Below are 9,704 nucleotides of genomic sequence, written 5' to 3'. Positions count from 1 at the left end.
TACAATAACACGTTTGTGGACACAGCCATTGACGCATGTTGCATCGCTTTATTAACTATCAGTAAAAAAAACATTCCACCAATCTCCATCCAGTCCGCAGACTACCAATGCTAAGCTAAAACAGCCAATGAGCCCGCCATCACTGACGTCACGCTTTACTTGGCAACAGGCACCGCCTTATAAAGGCATACACTCACGCACTCTTCTCTCATGAAACCTCTCTCAACTGCAGAGATTAGATGTATGACAGTTAAATATAAAGTAACACATTAATTGATTTCCCCAGTACTTGATCACATATCTTAAAGAATAATTCCATTAGTAATTCAATTACTTTTTTGGGAAAGTAACAAGTAACTGTAATTTAATTACTTTTTAAAAGTAATTTTCAGAACCCTGATCATAGACAAATAGTATATGTTGTTTTGTTTAGATAGCTGGGGGTACTCAGGATTTAAAACATACAGTTTTGTATGCCACACTTTTCTTTTTGGAATGGATCGATAATCATACCTTCCTGTCTCCCCGTAGCAAGTACATTTCCACAAAATTGGAATTTGTTTTAATTTTTTAGGAATTTAAGGTATTTCAGACACTCCACACCAGCTTGTAAACATTTACTACGCTCCTAAAACACTTCATACACTCTAAAACCAATGTAATATAAATATGAAACCTTAAATATCAATGTACTCACCGACTCCAATCAGCTAAATTCTCACTCAATAACTTCACGCTGCAAACTTCAGGAGTTTACTAAGGATTTTGTGAGACTAAAAAAGCACAAAGAAAATGTAATTGTAAACTAATAGCACAATGCTGGCGACGGTAGCCTAGCCATTTAGTGATTAGCATGTACAAATGATGCATTGAACACTACTGGAGACATGCAGCAGTTAGATTAAATATAAATGATACTGTGAATGTAACACTTACAGGTGTTTGTGAGCAAAAGATGAGTTGGGTACACCATGACTAGACTTTGCGGACTTCTTCTACTTCTGGTTCAAAGCAAGTAACATACCTGCAATGAGTACATCTGACCACAAGTGGGTGCTGTTTCTACAAACAATGACTCCAACACTGCATTACACTGATAGCATAACAGTACACAAGGGTACTTTAAAAGTCTTAATGCACTGTGACTAGAGATGATGTTCGAAATCGGTTCTCCCGGTTGTTCGATAAGAAAAGAACTGATTCCATGGACTCGAATACCTTTTCGAGAACCGGTTCCCGTTATCAACGCCACTATAGTGGTTCGGTATTCGAATCCCTGGGAACGAATCCCTTCCTACGTACAGGAAATGCCCTGTGGGACCTGCAATGTTATGCCCATTTGATTGTAGACTCTTACTGACACCTTGTGGCGATATGAAAATACTATGCGTCATTAGTTTGGCCACTTCCGGGTTGAGACAATTGAGAAGTAAACAAGTTGTGTTAGCTCTTACAAGCCTTGGAAAATATAAGTCTGTAAGTAAACTATTTAACTTGTTTATGTAACTCAATATTAAGGTGGAAAGTGTTTAAGTTTGATACTAAGATGTTTATTGAAAAACGATTTTTGTGCACTGTTTCAATGGATGTTTTGAGGACTTAAAATGGCTGCCAGTCGTGTATTTCCACCATCGAAATAGTTTCAACACTCCAGAAGTATTTGTTTGATGATAGTACTGTATATTTGTGTGAAGCTAATATTTACATATTGTGTATTACATATCAGTATTGTAATATCTGTGATATTTGCATAAGTGGACTGTGTCTTTAAGGGTTTGGGGAGTGCGCATGCGCGGGTGAGTTGGCGGAGAACTTGAGTGTGTGTGAGCGTGAGTTGTGGCTAACAGCAGCTCTTGTATGTGTGTGCGTTATCTTTTGGAACTACAACGAGTTACCGCTTGTTAATAAAGCGATTGAGCATCGCATCCTCGTCTGTGTGACTCCTTCTCCACTGCGGGGCATTACATTGGTGTCAGAAGTGCTTCGATTTCAACCCGCTGCCGGCCGCATTGTGGAGCGAGGATGTTCGCCGACCGCAGCGCTCGAGTGAAGGTAGAGAGAGGAACTGGAGAGTGTGCGATTAACATGCCGGACGCAGTTTGCGCCGAGCACGGACGCCATGAAGCCAGCGTTTCGCGCCACATGGACAACAGTACCGCCATGACAGAGCGGCGTCATGACGCAGGAGCGCATGCGCCGCCGCCGCAGAATGTAAACAAACATGGCGGCGGCCATGAGTTTGTGTGGGAAGCATTGAGGACGCTGAAGTTTTCCGGGAAAGGAAGCTGGGAAGCTTATAAAATTCAGTTTGAGCTTGTGGCTAATAAAGCAGGCTGGACTGAGGAAGTGAAGGCAATACAGTTGGCTTTGTCACTGACGGAAGAAGCTGCGTCCTGTTTGCTCCTGCTGAACCCGGAAGAGAGACTTGATTACAGGGCGCTGGTTGCTGCACTGCAAAGGCGTTTTGGAGAGTTTGACTTGAGGGACTCTTTACGCTGTGAGTTTAAGCAACGTGTCAGACTACCGGGTGAGTCGCTTCGGTGCCTGGCTCATGGGATCGAGAGGCTGGGTCGGCGTGCGTATATCGGAATGCCGAACGCAATCCAAAACGAACTGATACGTGATCAATTCATCCAAGCACTTAAACCTGATGAACTGCGCTTGCGCGTCCAGCTCGCCCACCCCACATCCCTGGCAGATGCACTCGAACTTGCTATGGAGAGAGAGATCGCCACTGGGGCAGCACTTGAGACATTTTCCCGCCCAGTTTCGGCTGCATCGTTTACGCAGGAAGCGGAACAAAGACCGGCGTGGGTGGAGGAACTTGTATGTGCGCTGCAGACCCGCCCAACCCAGTATGAGGAAAAGAAGGACAGACGAGCGTGCACTGCTGTCTGCTGGGGGTGTGGACAACTTGGCCACCTGCTGCGGCGCTGTCCAAATAAGAAGGACCAGCAGGGAAACGGGAGAGGGTCTGTGTAGCCCGGACGACACGGACCCCTTTAGCCAGTTACCGGGAGCACCAGCCCTTGAGTGACGAGACTGTTGTGACTGTGGGCTGGACAGAAGTGGGGGACCCATGTCATGTTTTCGTGCAGATTGGGGGCATGGCCTGCACAGCCCTGGTTGATACTGGATCGTCAGCCACGATTGTGAGACCGGACGTTGTTCCAGCTGGAACCGTTTTAGAACCAAGTCTCACCAGATTAAAGACAGTGACAGGGGAAATAGCCCAGATGAAAGGCAGAGCGACTTTTATGTTCGTAATCGGAGGCTTGTCAGCGACATTTTCCGCTTGGGTGGCGGATGTGAGCGACCCATGTATACTTGGTCGAGACTTTTTGAAAGCCACAAGATGTGTAATAGACCTGGGGTCTGCGGTGCTCGTTTTGCCGAGTGGCCAGCGAGTAAAGCTGACCGCTCCTACTGAACGGACTGTGGCTGTGTCCGTCAACACCGCAGTCGCCAGTCCGACAACCTGGGAAGAGGCTGTCAGGCCCCCCATAGAGAGGGATGAGGCAATCAGGGAGCTCGCAGCCAAGAGGACAACATCCACCACGCAGCAGCCACCGGTAATGGGGGCAGAGTCCGCTCGCCCTGAAGAATCAAGTCCAAGGTGGGGGGCGACGTCATTCGGGCCGTCCACAACAGTAGCGCTAAACCAACAACGGCAAAATGAGGACCGAACAGTAGCGGTCCGCTCCATCTGGGAAAAGAACTGCGTCAGCCTCGAAGGGGAGCAGCGCGAGCAGCTGTGGCACGTATTGTGGGACTTTAAGGACATTTTCGCCCTCAATGAAAATGAGGTGGGTCTCACCCATCTGGTTGAACACCACATCGACACTGGGGATGCGCGGCCAGTCAAGGTGCGCCCCCGTCGCCTTCCCATGATCCGGCAGGAGGCGGCTGATAGAGAGGTCCACGCCATGCTCGAGGCGGGAATCATAGAACCCTCTGACAGTCCGTGGGCGTCTGCCGTGGTCATGGTTCCCAGGAAGAACAGCACAAGACCGCGGTTCTGTGTGGATTACAGGCCGCTGAATAAGGTGACAAAAAAGGATTGTTACCCACTCCCGCGGGTTGATGAGACGTTGGACCTGGTCTCGGGGTCCTCGTGGTTCTCGTCGCTCGACCTGCGCAGTGGATACTGGCAGGTCCCACTCACCCCTGAGTCACGACAGAAGACAGCGTTCTGCACCACCAGGGGCCACTGGCAATTCAAGGTCATGAGCTTTGGGCTCTGCAACGCACCAGGGACATTTGAGCGACTGATGGACACAGTGCTCGCTAACATCCCCAGGCAAGAGTGCTTGGTCTACTTGGACGATGTCCTCGTCCATGGACGGTCCTTTCAGTCAGCCCTTGATTCCTTGAGGCTGGTACTGGAAAGGATTGCGGCAGCTGGACTGAAACTCCACCCAGAGAAGTGCCATTTCATGCGGCGGGAGGTGGAGTTTCTGGGCCATAAGGTGGACGGGAGCGGCATCAGCACGCTGGAGGAGAAGATCAGCGCTATCAGAGACTGGCCAATTCCGAAGGACCAAAAGCAGCTAAAAAGCTTCTTGGGACTTGCCTCATATTATCGGCGTTTTGTAAAGGGATTTTCCTGCAGTGGCGCCCCGTTGTTTAGCCTCCTTCAGAACGATCAGATGTTCGTGTGGACGCCGGACTGTCACGAGGCATTTTCTGGCCTCAAGAAGGCCCTCATAAATGCTCCTGTCCTCACTACTCCAGACCCAGCTAAACCTTTTGTGTTGGACACGGACGCCAGTAATGTTGGAATGGGCGCGGTGCTGTCGCAGGTGGGCCCAGAAGGTGAACGGGTGCTGGCTTACTTCAGCCGCACCTTCAACAAGAGTGAGCGGCGGTACTGTGTGACCAGACGTGAACTGTTAGCTGTTGTGTTGGCTGTACGCCATTTCAAGTACTACTTGTGTGGCGTGTCCTTCACCATCAGAACAGATCATGCAGCACTTCAATGGCTGATGTCGTTTCGTGAACCAGAGGGTCAGGTGGCGCGATGGCTGGAGGAGCTGCAGTCTTTCCACTTTAGTGTGTGTCATCGTGCTGGGGCGCAGCACGCCAATGCAGACGCTCTCTCTCGGCGGCCGTGTGCTATTGATGGCTGTAGCTACTGTGACCGGCGAGACGTCAGAGAGAAGGAGCTGCGCGGAGATGAGATCGCTGACGGGCCTTCATGCTGCACCTTGGAGACTGTGGACGCTGCAGAATGGGCGGCCAGGCAAGGGGAAGACAGCGATCTCAAACCAGTGCGGCAATGGGTCCAGAGTGGTAGGAGACCACCCTGGGATGGCGTGCTGGGGCTGTCAGTCGGCACCAAGGGCCTGTGGAGTAAGTTTGCTGTGCTGCGCATCAGGGACGACGTACTGCAGCGTGCGTGGAAGGAACCGGCCACCGGGGAGGAGAGATGGCAGGTGGTGGTACCGAAGACTCTGAGGGACGCAGTGCTGAAGGCGTGTCATGGGGGCACGGGCTCAGGGCATTTTGGCAGCACAAAGACGCTCCGTCGGTTGCGCCAAGGGTTCTACTGGGGTCAGCACCGGCGGGACGTGGAGGACTTCTGTCGGCGCTGTGATGAGTGTGCAGCCTACAAGGGACCCCAGGACCGGTCACACGCACCGCTTCAGCAGCAAGGGGTTGGAGCACCCATGGAGAGAGTAGCTGTGGACATTATGGGCCCTTTTCCCGTAACAGACAGAGGAAACAAGTATGTGCTTTGCGCGATGGATTATTTTACTAAGTGGCCGGAGGCGTACGCACTGCCGAACCAAGAAGCGGAGACAGTGGCTGATGCCTTACTGGAGGGCATGTTCAGTCGCTTTGGAACGGCAGATATCCTCCACAGCGACCAGGGCAGGAATTTTGAATCCAGGGTTTTTGCTGCCCTGTGTGAAAGACTGGACATGCAAAAGACACGCACGACTCCCTTGCATCCGCAAAGTGATGGACTAGTGGAGCGGTTTAACCGCACCATGCAGCAGCAGCTAGCCATCCTCACCGCCAACCATCAGCATGACTGGGACCGGCATATTCCACTAGTGCTGATGGCATACCGTTCCGCGGTTCAAAGTTCCACAAGCTGCACCCCTGCCCTACTGATGTTGGGTCGGGAGATCCGGACACCTGCTGAGTTGGCGTTTGGGAGACCACCAGGCAGTACCGAGGATCGGCCGGGACTGGAGTACGCTCGGAAGTTGCAGGATCGGATGGAAGCGGCACATTCCTTTGCACGAGACCAGTTGGGGAAGGCTGGTTTGAGGCAAAAGAGGAACCATGACATGCGGAGCAAGGGCCGGGACTTTACGCCTGACGAGCTGGTCTGGGTGTACACACCAAAAAGGAAAAAAGGACGTTGCCCCAAGTTGGACAGTCATTGGGACGGTCCGTGTAGGGTGCTTGAGAGGGTGGGGGAAGTAGTCTATAGAGTTGCAGTGCCCCCTAAGGGACGAAAAGTTGTCCTGCATAGAGACCGTTTGGCACCCTACAGGGGCAGAGAAGTTCCTCAGTTTGAGACGGCGCCTGCCTCACCAGATGGCAATGGACAGTTAGTGGATCAAGGTTCCCCATATTCCACCATTGTTGTCCCTGTTCAGCCGCTAGTGCCACGTGTTGATGGACCTGAGTCAGAACAGGGCCGGCCACAAAGACAGAGGCGTAGACCGCCGAGGTTCAGGGATTTTCTTGTTGACCCCTCGGGGCGAGGGGCTTCATAAAGGGGGAGGCAGTGTAATATCTGTGATATTTGCATAAGTGGACTGTGTCTTTAAGGGTTTGGGGAGTGCGCATGCGCGGGTGAGTTGGCGGAGAACTTGAGTGTGTGTGAGCGTGAGTTGTGGCTAACAGCAGCTCTTGTATGTGTGTGCGTTATCTTTTGGAACTACAACGAGTTACCGCTTGTTAATAAAGCGATTGAGCATCGCATCCTCGTCTGTGTGACTCCTTCTCCACTGCGGGGCATTACAGTATGTTAATTGAATCACATAGCTTATACATTTGTCATTGTGTGTATTTCAGTTTTTTTTCTTAAAGGCCTACTGAAATGAATTTTTTTTATTTAAACGGGGATAGCAGATCCATTCTATGTGAATGGATCTGCTATCCTAGAACTGTCCTATCCTATGCTAGAACTGGATCTCTGTGTATTTCGCGATATTGCCATATTTTTGCTGAAAGGACTTAGTATAGAACAACGACGATAAAGTTCGCAACTTTTGGTCGCTGATAAAAAAAAAGCCTTCCCTATACCGGAAGTAGCGTGACGTCACAGGAGGAAGGATTCCTCACAATTCCCCGTTGTTTACAATGGAGCGAGAGAGATTCGGACCGAGAAAGCGACGATTACCCCATTAATTTGAGCGAGGATGAAAGATTCGTGGATGAGGAACGTTAGAGTGAAGGACTAGAGAGGCAGTGCAGGGTGTATCTTTTTTCGCTCTGACCGTAACTTAGGTACAAGGTCTCATTAGATTCCACACACTCTCCTTTTTCTATTGTGGATCACGGATTTGTATTTTAAACCACCTCGGATACTATATCCTCTTGAAAATGAGAGTCGAGAACGCGAAATGGACATTCACAGTGACTTTTATCTCCACGACAATACATCGGCGAAGCTCTTTAGCTACTGAGCTAACGTAATAGCATCTGGCTCAAATGCAGATAGAAACAAAATAAATAAATCCCTGACTGGAAGGATAGACAGAAGATCAACAATACTATTAAACCATGGACATGTAACTACACGGTTAATAATTCTCAGCCTGGCAAAGCTTAAAGCTTAACAATACTGTTGCTAACTTAGCAACCGGACCTCACAGAGCTATGATAAAAACATTAGCGCTCCACCTACGCCAGCCAGCCCTCATCTGCTCTTTAACACCCGTGCTCACCTGCGTTCCAGCGATCGACGGCGCGACGAAGGACTTCACCCGATCACAGATGTCTGCTATCCAAGTAAGTCCTCTTTGTTGTGTTGCTACAGCCAGCCGCTAATACACCGATCCCACCTACAACTTTCTTCTTTGCAATCTCCATTGTTCATTAAACAAATTGCAAAAGATTCACCAACACAGATGTCCAGAATACTGTGGGATTGTTCGATGAAAACAGAGCAGTTTGTATGGTGACACATTGGGTACGAATACTTCCGTTGCCGTCGTGACGTCATGCGCATACATCATCATACATAGATGTTTCCAACCGGAAGTTTAGCGGGAAATTTAAAATTGCACTTTAGTAATCTAACCCGGCCGTATTGGCATGTGTTGCAATGTTAAGATTTCATCATTGATATATAAACTATCAGACTGTGTGGTCGGTAGTAGTGGGTTTCAGTAGGCCTTTAAATAATAAACAGTCCAATGCAAGACAAAAGTAAAGATAGGGAAAGACAAAGCAAGATCAACAACAATAAAGAGCCTAAATGGATTAATCTGCTTTGGATTGTTTGTTAGCTGTCTGTCAAGCTGTATAACCTCAACACGTATAGTGAGGGCAGAACAGGCAATATGCAATTATTGCCAGGCTTCGCTCTCATGTAAGGGGGGAATAATTGTTTATTGATGACTGTGGTGTTCTTAGTGTCATAGTGTGTGTATTTAGTATGTTCCAATAGCAGCAAAAGTGCAATTTTTGGAGAGCTGTATTTTTTTCAGTTTTGTGCCCAAGGGACTGATTTTATTTAACACTATATTATTATTTATACACCTATAGTGATCACAGAGACAGGTTGTTTTTGTGTTACTGTATATATTTGTTTTTCTGAAAAAATTCACTTAATATACTTTGGGTAACAACAGTCAATGTATTCATTTATTTTTTCTAGGGGGGTAACAGTCAATATTTATTTATTTATTATATATAAATTTTTTTCTTATAAAATAAAAGTGAGCTTTTGTTAAACCAAATATTGTTTTTTTCCATATACAACAACCTATCTGGATCCGATAAGAGAATCGATAAGGAATCGGTTCGATAAGAGGATTCGATAATGGGCTCAAACTCAATAATTTCTTATCAAACATCATCCCTACCTGTGACTATAATAAATTATACACAAAGTGGTGAGGCAACACTGTAATTATTTATTAAATACTGTTTAGTATCAATGAATAAGACACATAGATGTAATGACATGAAAATCTCACGGTATGATATTGTCATTGTATCAGGGCCGCGGATACGATATGTCCACACACAAAAAAGACTTGGTACATGCCATAGTGGGTCAAATGAAATGGCAGGAATTTTTGAATAAACACTTACTGCACTGAACATAAACAATGCTAAAATGTTCTAATCAAATCTATTACTGTAAAGATATATTTTTAAGTGCAAAGAATTGTGCAGAAACATCCACTGTTTCAAGCAAATATTAAACAAATAACTTAGTTGACTGTCTTTTTAAAATGACAATGTAGACATCAAGTGTAAAACAATAACGTTCAACTTTTACTTTCTGAAAAGCAGTGTCTGCTGCACACTTAATCCTCTTTGTCCCTGACGGGACGTAAGGCTTCGACGATCTGCCTCCATCTGGACCTGTCTTGAGCAACATGCTGTGCCTCGCCCCAGGTTAGGTTCATCTCCTTCAGCTCAGCTGTCACCGTACGCCGCCACGTGTTCTTGGGCCGGCCTTGCTTCCTTTTCCCAGGTGGAGTCCAACGTAGTGCGATCTTGGGGAT

This window comes from Entelurus aequoreus, linkage group LG13 (genome assembly GCF_033978785.1).
Source record: "Entelurus aequoreus isolate RoL-2023_Sb linkage group LG13, RoL_Eaeq_v1.1, whole genome shotgun sequence".
NCBI lineage: Eukaryota > Metazoa > Chordata > Actinopteri > Syngnathiformes > Syngnathidae > Entelurus > Entelurus aequoreus.
Note: the sequence above shows the minus strand (reverse complement) of the source record.